General features: G+C 39.7%; 1 long non-coding RNA gene and 3 gene segments (V, D, J or C); all 4 read right to left on the reverse strand.

Moving 5' to 3' along the window:
• LOC122970078 overlaps window positions 1-11,873 on the reverse strand; it is a 916,362-nt gene that overhangs the window by 569,848 nt on the left and 334,641 nt on the right.
• The window catches only part of LOC122970080, an 891,879-nt gene that overhangs the window by 529,777 nt on the left and 350,229 nt on the right, over window positions 1-11,873 (reverse strand).
• Window positions 1-11,873, reverse strand: part of LOC122970079 — an 808,187-nt gene that overhangs the window by 459,552 nt on the left and 336,762 nt on the right.
• The window catches only part of LOC122970148, a 13,119-nt gene continuing 9,235 nt past the window's right edge, over window positions 7,990-11,873 (reverse strand). The window contains exon 4 of the long non-coding RNA XR_006399155.1: window positions 7,990-8,002. This is a non-coding gene — a long non-coding RNA (uncharacterized LOC122970148). The remainder of the gene's footprint in view (window positions 8,003-11,873) is intronic.

Below are 11,873 nucleotides of genomic sequence, written 5' to 3' on the forward strand. Positions count from 1 at the left end.
ATGAAAAGATAAATACAATAAACAATAAAAACTACAGTAATAAAAAGAGGTTAAGAGGATAAAAGGAGGTAAAATCATGAGATGAAAAAGATAAAACAGGCAGTAAATAAGCTGATAACAGTAAAAGGCAAATTAAAGTTAATTAAAAGCAAAACCATAAAAATGAAGTTTTGAGCTGCTTCTTGTCTAATATGTGGAGGGAGTTTGTTCCAGATGTTTGGTGTGTAACTGCAAAAAGTTGCTTCAACGTAGCGTTTTGCATTTTGTTTGTGGCACATTTAACAAGCCGGCGTTAAGCGACCTGAGCAAACGGTTTGAAACATATTCTGACAAACAATCTGAGAGGTATGAAGGTGCTCGAGAGCTTTTTGGGCTTTAAAAACAAATAAAAGAATTTTAAAATCTATCCTCAACGTTACAGGTAGCCAGCGCGATGACGCTAATACTGGTGTTAAATGTTCCCTTTTCATAGTTTTGGTTAAAACATATAAGTACTTATAAGTGCACAAGTATAAAGTGCATTACACTAATCTAAGTGTGAAAAAACAAAGGCATGAGTGAGTTTCTTGGCATCTTCCAGAGTAAGGAAGGGTCTGACTCTTGCAATGTTTCTTAAATGATAAAAAGCTGTCTTTGTAACGTTGTGGACATGACTTTTAAAATTCAATTACTAAAAACACAAAAACACATCCTCTGTGTTTTAGTATTTAAATATTTCAAACAGAGGATGAATCTATGAATGGAGCCTTTAGTCTATGAGTTGTATTTGCTGAATAAATTGATCCTGATTTTCATTCTAATCAGCGCTGATCTATCCTGCATCAGCCGAGCCTCTTTGTCCACTCGTCACACCTCATCATCCTCACTACCTGACTGCTATTGATCCCATTTTAAAACAGCCCCACTCAATTTGTTCCCATTCATTTGCTGCCTGTGGTTCCTTTCTCTTAACTTGGGTGTCACCTCCCATCATATTCACCTCCTCCGCTGTCACCTCCTCGCTCCTTATCCCGTTTTTAGACTCTTTTGAGCTGCTGCGATGGCAGATTTGCCAGAAGCGGTCATGGATGAGCTTGTTTCCAAAGTGCCTGAAGTCCATCACAGGGGAGAGAAATCATTAGCAGGAGTTCATCACTCAACGCTGCTTTAATTGTGAAGCAACTGTTTCTCTCATCTGAGGACTTTTTTTTTTTTTTCTCCAATAAGCAGAAGTCATTTGTTTTCATTTCCTGCTCTCAGGAATTATCAGGAGAAAGACGACAAATGGAGCAGCGTGTCTGAGGATTTCATTTCATTCATGGTGAAAATTCAGAGGTGAGAAGAAGAAGAGAAATAATAATAATGATGAAGGTGCAGCAGCAGCGACGTCCAGCTGTGTTATAATTCATATCACACTCGCTCAAGAGAAAAACATCCACATGTAGCATCTGAATCTGCAGCATCAAAAACCAGTCTGAGTGGTTTTATACTGGTTTAATTCTGCTGCTGCTGGTTTGAGGTTGTTGGTTTGATGAATCTTCGTCCTAAACTTTAAGCTCTTAAAGCCTCAGAAATGTCAAACTTGTCAAATGTGAAATTAATGTTTTCAAATTTATGATCACATCTGAGTTTCACTTTCAATCAATATCAATAACTTTATATTTAACAACTTCAGCTCAAACACTGTTTTATTTACATTCATTCAGAAGATAAAAGATCAGAAATTTGATGAATCTCCATCTTTAAAAGATAAAACTCAAAATAAATTTATATTTCTGCTATTTTTTAAAAATATTTTACTATTTGTATAATATTTATTAGCACTTACAAGTACTTTTAAGTACTTTTTAAAATGATAAAACTCAATAAATATACATTTGTGCTGTTTTTATACATTTCTATTTGGTTTTTATTATTTATAGTAATTTATTTGTACTTTTCTAGTATTTAGAGGGGGTAGATGTATTTTGAAGTATTGAAATATTAGTATTATATATATTATAAATATTAGTTTTATATATTTTTTAAAATGATAAAACTCTAAATACATATACATTTGTGCTATTTTTCATATTTCAGTGTATTTTTTTACTGTAGTATTTATTGGTATTTACATATAAATATATGCACATATTGTATCTCTGCACCAGAAATATTAATTGTTATGCATTTGTTGAATAAGTTACTATATGTGACTATAATAAATAAGCAGATACGTAAATCAAACGAGTTTGTATGTACATTAAAAATAAATGTTATTCATTAAATAGAAATCATCTGAATTGATTTATAAAAATTAAAAACATTAAAATAAATTGAAATCAACACAAATAAAAAGAAATGGAGAGAAATGATCCCTGAACCAGTGATTCTACTGGTTAGGATGGTGTGTGTGTGTGTGTGCATGCATGCATGTGTGTGTGTGTGTGTGTGTGTGTGTGTGTGTGTGGCGGGGAGGGGGTGGGGGGTGGGGGGTTGCTCCTACACACTGTAAACCCCGGAGGGCTCTCTGTTTAGAGAGAGAGAGGAGAAGAAAATGGCAGAGATAGATGAGGACGGAGCGAAAGACAGACTGAGATAATGCAGTGTAAGAGAGAGAGAGAGAGAGAGAGAGAGAGAGGTGAAGCGAGCAAGAGGAGGATGAGAGAAGAAGAAGAAGAAGGAGAGGAGCGGGTGGGTTAGTGTGGTAGAGCGAGCTGAGGTTAACAGATAGTGAGAGAGGCTTTATGAGCTCAGTGTCCCCATGTAATCAGCTATTCTCTTTCTCTATATAACACACACACACAGATTCATGGCTGATCTTCATCTTACAGCATCATTCTGCTGTTACTGTCAACAAATCCCATGAAAAACCAACAATTCAGCTCTCAGCCCCACTGCTTCTCACTGAAGACTGCATCTATATATCATATTCATTTAAAAATAATAATAATTTTATTCGTGTAGCACATTTCAAGCTGGGAGCACAAAGTGTTTTCCAGCAAGAGACAATATAAAATCATCCATAAGGTATAATAAGTAAATAAAAGGACACATTTCCAGCCTCTATATTTATATTCTGGGTCTCTACTCGAATATCTTTTCATGATTTCCAGTTAAAAACTCCTTATTTATCTTCTACTGGTCCTTTATGCAGCCCCTCAGTTCAGCCTCTGTCTGAAACAGGCCGTTTTAGCTCCTGTCTCTTTAAGGCCCCGCCCTCCTGATGAGCCCACTCTGTTCTGATTGGTCAGCTTTCAGGAAGCTTCCTCCAGCTCCGGAGGCTACGTAAACAAACTATAGTAGCAGGATTTCACTTCTTTTTCTCCTTCTTTACTCCAAATGTCAACTTCTCAAATCCATCTGAAACATGAGAGTGGACAACACATGGAAACACCTTAGCAACCACCCTAGCAACCACCTTAGCAACCAAAGCTACAGGCCGTTTATGGGCATGTGCGACAAAACTGTTGCAAACAAATCATTCACAACAGGTTGAAGCCCTCAGTTTTGACTTGCAGGCAGCATTTCTACATATGTTCACCTCAACTTTTATATAAACAACAGGAAACCACAAAAAGCAGAATATGTCTCCTTTAAAATGAGCTTTAAATGCGTCTACAGCGCTGTAGTTATCAGACAGGAAGGAGAGTCTATAAAAATGTGTCGTAAGAAGGATTTAAAAGCTGAGACAGTGACTGAGACTCGTGTATATAAACACTCACTCAGCACTTTATTAGCTACACATGTGCAGTCTAATGCATCCAACACAACAGCTCCGCCATAAACTCCACTTTTACAAAGCTTCATGTTTATTACTGAAGTGCACGCCACCCTGAAGTCCACCTGTTCAACATAACACATGAATCGAAATGTCAAATAATATTACATCAACATACGTTTTTACATTATTTCAAATGTCAGCGTGACTTCGACGGAGCTTTTCTTACTTCTGGAAAAGAAACTGAAAGTTCTGGTTCCACTTTGGATGTTTGAGATTTTTTTTTGCCCGTCAAGGCGAGAAGGAAAAAAAAAATAATGCAGCTTTAGGAAAATAAGATTTTTGAGGCTGAGAAATAGAGAAAAAGAAATAAGATGGAGATTTTATGCAGTGACTCATACATGCACACACATATAGAAAGATACAGGAAGAGAGAGAGAGAGAGAGAGCGACTCCCTCGTGGATGATTCCTGCCCGAAGCTTCTGCACTGTCAGAACTGGACTGTTTACCTTCACAGAAGACACTGAGGACTCTGCTGGGACGGATGTATGTAGGTGTGTGTGTTTATAGAGGAGTGTGTGTGTCTGTGTGGTAGATAAACTCACTCTTCAAATCACTGATAAAACCGTGTGTGTGTTGTATCTTTGATTTATAAGCAAATAAAAAAAACTCCACCTGTACTTTTATGCACGTTTTTTAAATTTGCACATAAATCTTGGAGCTCATGTGAGCTGCACCGGTTGGGGGGATAAAACAAACGCACCCTCTCTCCTCTTGACTCCACAAACTGGACGGACATCTGAGAGAAGAAACGTCAATAATGGTCTGTTGAATAAAAGACAATAAAAGCCCCGTTGGGACTGGATTTATGTCTCAGGAGGAGGGGGGGGGGGGGGGGGGGGTGGGGGGGGGGCGGGGCCACTTTAACATCACAAGGGCTGCAACTTAACGATTATTGTCACTATTGATTAATCTGTCGGTTATTTTCTTGATTAATAGATCAGTTATTTGCTCCATAAAATGTCAGAAAATGGTGAAAATGACGTCCTGAAACGTTTTGTTTTGTCCACAACACAAAGATATTCAGTTTACTGTCAGAGAGACTAAAGAAACCAGGAAATATTCACATCCTTTCTTCTTAAAAAAATGAATCAAATTGATGAATCAATTATCAAAATAGTTGGTAATTAATTGATTAGTCATTGCAGCTCTAAGTATTACCTGCTGTGATCGCTGGTCTGCATGTAATTTAAATTACGTCCTTTTATCTCGAGTTAAAGGAAGATATTTGTTCTTGAAATTGTCTTTTGTGTGAAAATGAAGGACGGAAACAAGAGGAAGACGAAGGTGAAGGCTGTTGTGATGTCAGCGGCAGGTCGATGCTGCTGTTCTCAACGTGTCGGACGTTAATGAGTCGGGAGCGTTAACGCCACTCATGAAGGTTTTAGGGTTTAAAATACTGAGTATTAACAAAATGAAGGAAATTAAATTTGGGTTTTACTACATTGAACGACGGATTTTATTTGTTTAGTTTTCAGGCTCTTCTGTTTAATTAAGAGTCAAATGGATTTATCTCTCTACCAGCCAGAATAACGACTCGCAGGTTGTCATGTTGTTTTACCTTCATTAACACGATTAGTTTTAAAGTTTCAGTTTCAAAGTTTACAAAACATCATTTTACATTTACAGGTTTTAACTGTTGGACTGTGATTGAAGGATGACGTCAAATATCAGGTTAGATTGTTGAAAAAGGTCAACATACGTTTATCATTTGATCTGTTGTCCGTGTTTCTTGTTGAAATGCATCTTGGGAGACGTAGTTAACTCTTTTACATCCACAGACTTGTATTTTTTGTTGAGCTTTAGTTGTCAAGTATTAAATTAATCTCCAACTATTTTGATAATCGACTAATCGTTTGACGTCATTTTTTAATAAAAGAATATCTGGTCTGTTTGGTCCGTTATGACAGTAAACTGAATATATTTTGGTTTTGGACATTTGAGAAGATCATCTTGAACATGTTTCACTATTTTCTAACATTTTATGGATGAAACGACTGATGACATTAATCGATATTGAAAATAATCATTAATTGCAGCTTTTTTTCTGAACTTTTTTAACAAAGAACCAGATCCATCATGTTTTATTCACACGAGTAAATCAGAAGAGTTTCAGCTTCATCGACGTGTTGGAAAATATCTAACAGTCATCTCGTCATGTAAACGAGACAAATGAAGACTTCTGCTGTTACCTCACAAAAAGTCTGCATCAAATTTGCAGAAAAGCAGCAATTTTTTCTTTATTTTCACCCGTTATCTCCTCGGACGGTACAGCGTGAGCTACATGTTGTTAGCTGACTGACGTGTTGCACTTCAGTCTTGTTTAAGTTCAGACTGTGAATAAAAAAACAGGTGGATGGAAAGAGAGAGAGAGAGAGGCGAGAGAGTGGATTATGGAGATACATGAAGCAGCCGAGAGGAGGAGGAGGAGGAGGAGGAGGAAGGGAAGAGAGAGAGAGAGAGAGAGAGAGAGAGAGAGAGAGAGAGAGACGCTGAATGCAGTCCAGCCTCTGCGCTGTGAAGCAGCAGCCAGTCAGTCCGACACTGAAGGACACCGAGAGAGGAGAGACTTCACAGCAGCCGACAGCAGAGAGGAGGGATAATAAAAAAAAGGAATAAAAAGAAGAAGAAGAGGAGAAGCATTTTCTTCTTCTCCTTCTCTCCCTGTGTTACTGAGCGGCTGGATAAAGAGGACAAACAGCAGCAGGAGATAAAACAGAAGAAGAAGAAGCAGAAGAAGGAGGAGGAGGAGGAGGAGGTGTTGGAGGTCCGTGTGTTGATTTCTCCTCTCGTACCGTCGGCCTCAGGAGTCTCACATCCTGACGGTGTCATTGCGACAGCGCTCGGCTCGGCGAGGGACGTGCACGAGCAGAGAGAGTGTGTGTGTTTGTGTACGTGTGTGTGTGTGTGTGTGTGTGTTTATCCATCAACAGCTGAGGATTCGTGTCTCAGGTGGATTTGGAGTAAACCTGGGATTTCGATCACGAGGAGTTGCTGGTGTTTTTTGTCTGTTGCACCTCCTTTTTTTCTCTCTCTCTCTCTCTCTCTCCTTCCTCCGGTGCAGACGTCTGTGCCGCCGCTCCGCTCTGCTCTTCTCTCTCTCTCTCTCTCTCTCTTCTTCTCCTGCCTCACTCTCCTCCAGCCGCCAGCCGGCTTTGCCGTAACTGTGCTGGGACTCCGACTGGCGGTCTCGTTCGCCGGCTCGCCCACAGAGAGCAGAAGCAGATGGGTGAGTGTATGAGTGTCGGAGGGAATACGGGGAGAGAGGGAAGGGAGGGAGGGAGGAGGAGGGGGGGGGGGTTTGCTCTTTTCCTGCTCTCCTCTGCTGCTTTTTCACCCCTCTTTTTTCCTTTCACCTCATTCTCTCTTCTTTCTCTCTGTGCTCGTTATCAATCACCGCCGCCGCTTCCATCCCTCCACCGTCGCTCTCAGACGACCGTCTATCAGACGCTCCGTGCGCCCTTTTTCCCGTCACTCACCTTCCTCTGCTCTTGTCTTTTTTCCCCCGCACATTTTCATCATCCTCTCCTCTCCTCTCCTCTTTCGCCCTCCTTTCTGCAGCCATCACTCATTTGCACCATCAGCCGAGCAGCCAGGCGTAGCGACGCAAGAAACCTGGAAGTCATCAAGACTCCTGCGCCTGAAGCTGAGAGGCGTCGGGCTCGACATAAAATCGACAATCGGGGGTTGAACCCCGATAATCCCTCCATCCGTCTCTTCATCCATCACTCCGCTGCCTCATCACCCCCCCCCCCCCACACACACACACACCACCACCGTCGCACATCATCCTCCCCTTCAACTCTTTCAACCCCACTAAAGACACACACACACACACACACACACACACACACACACACACACACACACAGGTGCACATGAATATGTATAAATATGCTGAACACACACACACACACACCAGCAGCCTATTTGCATCAGCTTGATAAACGCCACTCATGCTACAGTTAGCTTGTGGTTAACAGGTGAACATCAGCGTACACACACACACACACACACACACACACACACACACACACACACACACAAACACCAGGCAGGAAGTTGATTCATTCACATGATAAATTATTCAACAGATGAAAAGTGTTCACATCCTAAAACCGTCCCATGTGGTCCAATTTGCAACCGAAATGTTTATTAATTGTTTGGTTTGAGTTTGATTGTGAACTGATTCCAGTTGAATGAAGGTTTTGATCTGCAGCTACTTGAGTCCAACCTGTAGCTTATAAACACTGAAACTTCACCTGTATGAGTTCAGCTGAGTGTGTGTGAGTGGAAGAAGGTGTGAGAGCTCGTTAGATGATCCAATCAGATGAAAATGATTATTTAACGTTGATCGAAATCGATGCAGCAGAACCAGAGATGTTTTTATTGCTTCTTCTTTCTTGTAAAACCTGGTAATTTATGCTAGTAGCGTATTACTGGTGTCACATATGATGTGGAGTTTAAATTTTGTTTAACTCAAGGTCCACTTGCTAGCTTTTGACAGAACTTTCAACCATGTCTCATGGTCTTTGCTTCTTCAGTTGTCATCAAGTGATCTAAGTTTACCATCTAAATACTTCAGTCTAGAGCTGCAACGATTAATCAATTAATCGCCAACTATTTTGATAATTGATGAATCGTTTTGAGTCATTTTTTAAGAGAAAGAGCCCAAAGCTTCTGAAATGTGAATATTTCCTGGTTTCTTTAGTCCTTTATGACAATAAACTGAATATCGACGGCCGAAGAGCAAAACCTCTGATCAGAAAAATGCACCTTTTTGAAAAAACTAAAAAAAAACTTGGACATCCAACACATAATACACTGCTTTTGGACTATTATTATATTATGTGTTATTGATATTAATGCCTCACAAAGTGCAGATAGGAGCTTTTGCACTTGGTGCAAGTTGGAAGAGGTTCTACAAAACGATGCTCTAAATTAAGTTAATAATTAACATTAAATTTAAAATAAAATGAAGTTTGTTTTCAGGTAAAAAGACGTAGTAAATGTAATAGTTACTACATTGTAGTATACGAGGGTCAGAACTCCTTAAATTCAGTGTATTTGCTTCCTCGTCCACTGGAGATGAATGTTCAGTGATTGTGTAACTCGTGCTGCAGCTTCTCTACACATCCAGAGACTCTGAGTTGTGTTTTTGTTTTGTTGTGTGACTTTTCTGTCACGACGAAGGGCGGGATTATCATGATTATCTTGATTATCTCGCAGACAGACTGAATATGAGCAGCCTTCCTTGTTCTCATCATCCAAAGTGAAATCCACCAATCAGAACATTCTGCTGATTGGAGGTTTTACGCTTTGGCCATCAATATATTTGGGTTGTGGACAAAACAAGACATTTGATGACGTCATCGTCAACATTTTTCACAATTTTCAGACATTTTATAGACCAAACAACTAGTCGATGAACCGAGAAAATAACGGACAGATTAATTAATAATGAAGTGATCGTTAGTTGCAGCTCTGCTTTGGTCTCTTGATCATCTGCTGATGAAGAGATGCAGCTGTAAACTCCAGAAGACACAAGCAGGCCTCAACTTACAGTCATTATCTTAAACTACTATTTCAAAGGACAAGAATTAACCGTCAGGTTCAGTTGTCAATGTAATTTATTGTGAAAAAGCAGGAAATAAACAAAAACATAAATAAACTGCCTACCGACAACTGAAACATTCCTGCATTCCTACAATTACCTGCCTTATACTGATTTATATTTGTCTAAATATAGTTTGTTCTCCATATTATTTGATACTTTTAGCCTCTTTTAGCTCGTTGTTTTGGTTCTGTAGCTGCACTCAAGTCCTTCAAGCTCTCATGAACCCTGACAATGAAAAAGGGGAATAATTCCTACAAAAACAGCTCTGAGAAAACAATGAAACCATCTCCAGAGACCATTTTAACGACTGACAACGAGCCAGTTTATATTCTTTTAGATGGAATTCACTTGTAAAAGAAGTGTCAACTCAAAAAATCACAACTACTTTCACTCCTTTCAGAGCCAACAAAGGTTTTAAAATAGAAACGTCTCCAGCTGATGGTGTGTTATCTGTCAGAGTGGCTGATGGAGACAAAACAGCCAAACCCACATTGGAAGTAATTAAAATCTGCTCATGAAGCTGCTTTTTCTCGTGTTTTATACTTTACATAAAACGCTTCTTTGCTAACCTGCTTTTTGTGACATGTTCATTCAATGTTGGAAGAATGAAAAAAAGAACAGGAAAATGTCTCGTTATTCCGACATTCACACATTAATCCAAGATGGTTACCAACACTGTTCGCCATGTAGTCACACCAAAAAACCGCCTGCATTAGGTTCTTTTATAGGTTTGTTAAGTGAACCTGATTCAAACAAAGGGCTGCAACTGACATAAAATATCAGAAAATAATGAAAATCAGTCCAAACAGTTCAGTTTATTATCATGTGACAAAGTAAAGAATCAAATCCTCACATTTGAGAAGCTGAAAACAGAGACTGGTCAGTGTTTTTGCTTGAAAACTTACTTTATTTATTAATTTTCTGTCAGTTGACTAATCAATTAATTGATATGTTATGTTTAAAACATGCTAAAAATATTAACCAAGTGACAACGTCCACGTCTTGAGGCTGACGAAGGGCCTCCAACGGCCGCTAGCTGCTCCAACTGACGCCCAAAAAGTCTCAACTTCTTTCTGAAAATACTGTCAATCTGTTTTGTTCATTGAGTCGTTCTGGTCTCAATCTCGAAATTCAGGCTCTCTAATAAGTGTGCTGGTGGTCATTTTGGAAATTATCGCCCCGTTAATAAGATCTAAAGACTTATAGTAGCTTTGATAGCTGCTGTGCAGGTAATGTAATGCTAGCGTTAGCTTGGGTCTGAGGTAGCGGACCTGTACTTCTTATTCAGAAGGTCCTGGCTCTAAACGGTAAAGATGGCACCGACCAGCTCTGGGCTTCAAACTGGTTCCAATGAAACCAACAGGTGATGTCACACCTCGCTACGTCCAACTTTATACTCAGTCTCTGACTGTAACGGACAGAGGAGAGGTAGCTTATTGTGCTGGAGCAGTTTGAGAAGTTATAACGGACAATTTTATTGATTGTTTTGTGACGCTGGGCGACGATTGTAATCTGATGTAACTGCTGTGAATTCGAACTGACGTCCTCTGCAAAATGAGCAATCTACAACCTTTCACAGACAGATTGCAAGCCTACATGTAGTGATGCAGTGTTTTTTCAAATGTAATTTCAAAATAATTCAAAACCGGATGAAATGTTGTTGCTGCATCTTCAGATCTCAGTATACAAGTTGGAGAGAAAAGAGCAGCGGTTAAACCTGCAAAAAACACAACCAAAATTGTAAAGAAAAATACTTCTTTTCATCACAATGCTTCTTATTTTCCCCTTTTTCTCATTTTTTTAGACACAAACGATACTTTGAGTTTGTATCCTCTACTAGACATTCTTCTAAGTGCTGAATAAAAGCTGTAGACCTTCTCTTGAGGCCGTTGTGTGCTGTGATTATGTGTATTATTTGTACTTAAGTGCTGCCAACAGCACTCTTAAACAAACAGCCTCTCAGGCGGTTCGTCGCCACTCAGTCTCAGAACCAATCGGCTATTGTTTGACGACGATTTAGCCTTCAGGGGCAACGGCTAACATTTTGGGGGTTCTGGTGTAGCTAACGGATATCTGCTCCTCCGTGTCTTTGTTTACAGTCCGATTAGCTTCACAAGTAGCCAGTTTACAATCAGTTAACAGTTTAAAACCAAACCAACAATTCGGTCGATGTGTTCGGCTCGTTTGGCTCCTCACGTGGACGTGAATTTACCCGCACGCAACCAAAACACGTTCCTGTAGAAATCACCCGAACAGAAACCAGAACACTTCTTGATCCTAAAATCTTGTCCCAGATGCCTCTAGATTCTGCATTCATATGCAGAATATCTGTTTACAGAGATGATTCACCGTTAAACAGGATAATTTAGTGTTTAGACAGCAGACGTTTTACGGGCACAAGAAAACCACCAGGGCTGAAAAACCAGCGAGCTGAACGGCTGCTCATGTTGCTGCTCAGACTCAGCATCTAGACGCCTCTGAACGACGGACACATGTGAACACAAGTCGTTGACGTC

The sequence above is a fragment of the Thunnus albacares genome, chromosome 19, assembly GCF_914725855.1.
Source record: "Thunnus albacares chromosome 19, fThuAlb1.1, whole genome shotgun sequence".
In the NCBI taxonomy this organism is placed as follows: Eukaryota; Metazoa; Chordata; class Actinopteri; order Scombriformes; family Scombridae; genus Thunnus; species Thunnus albacares.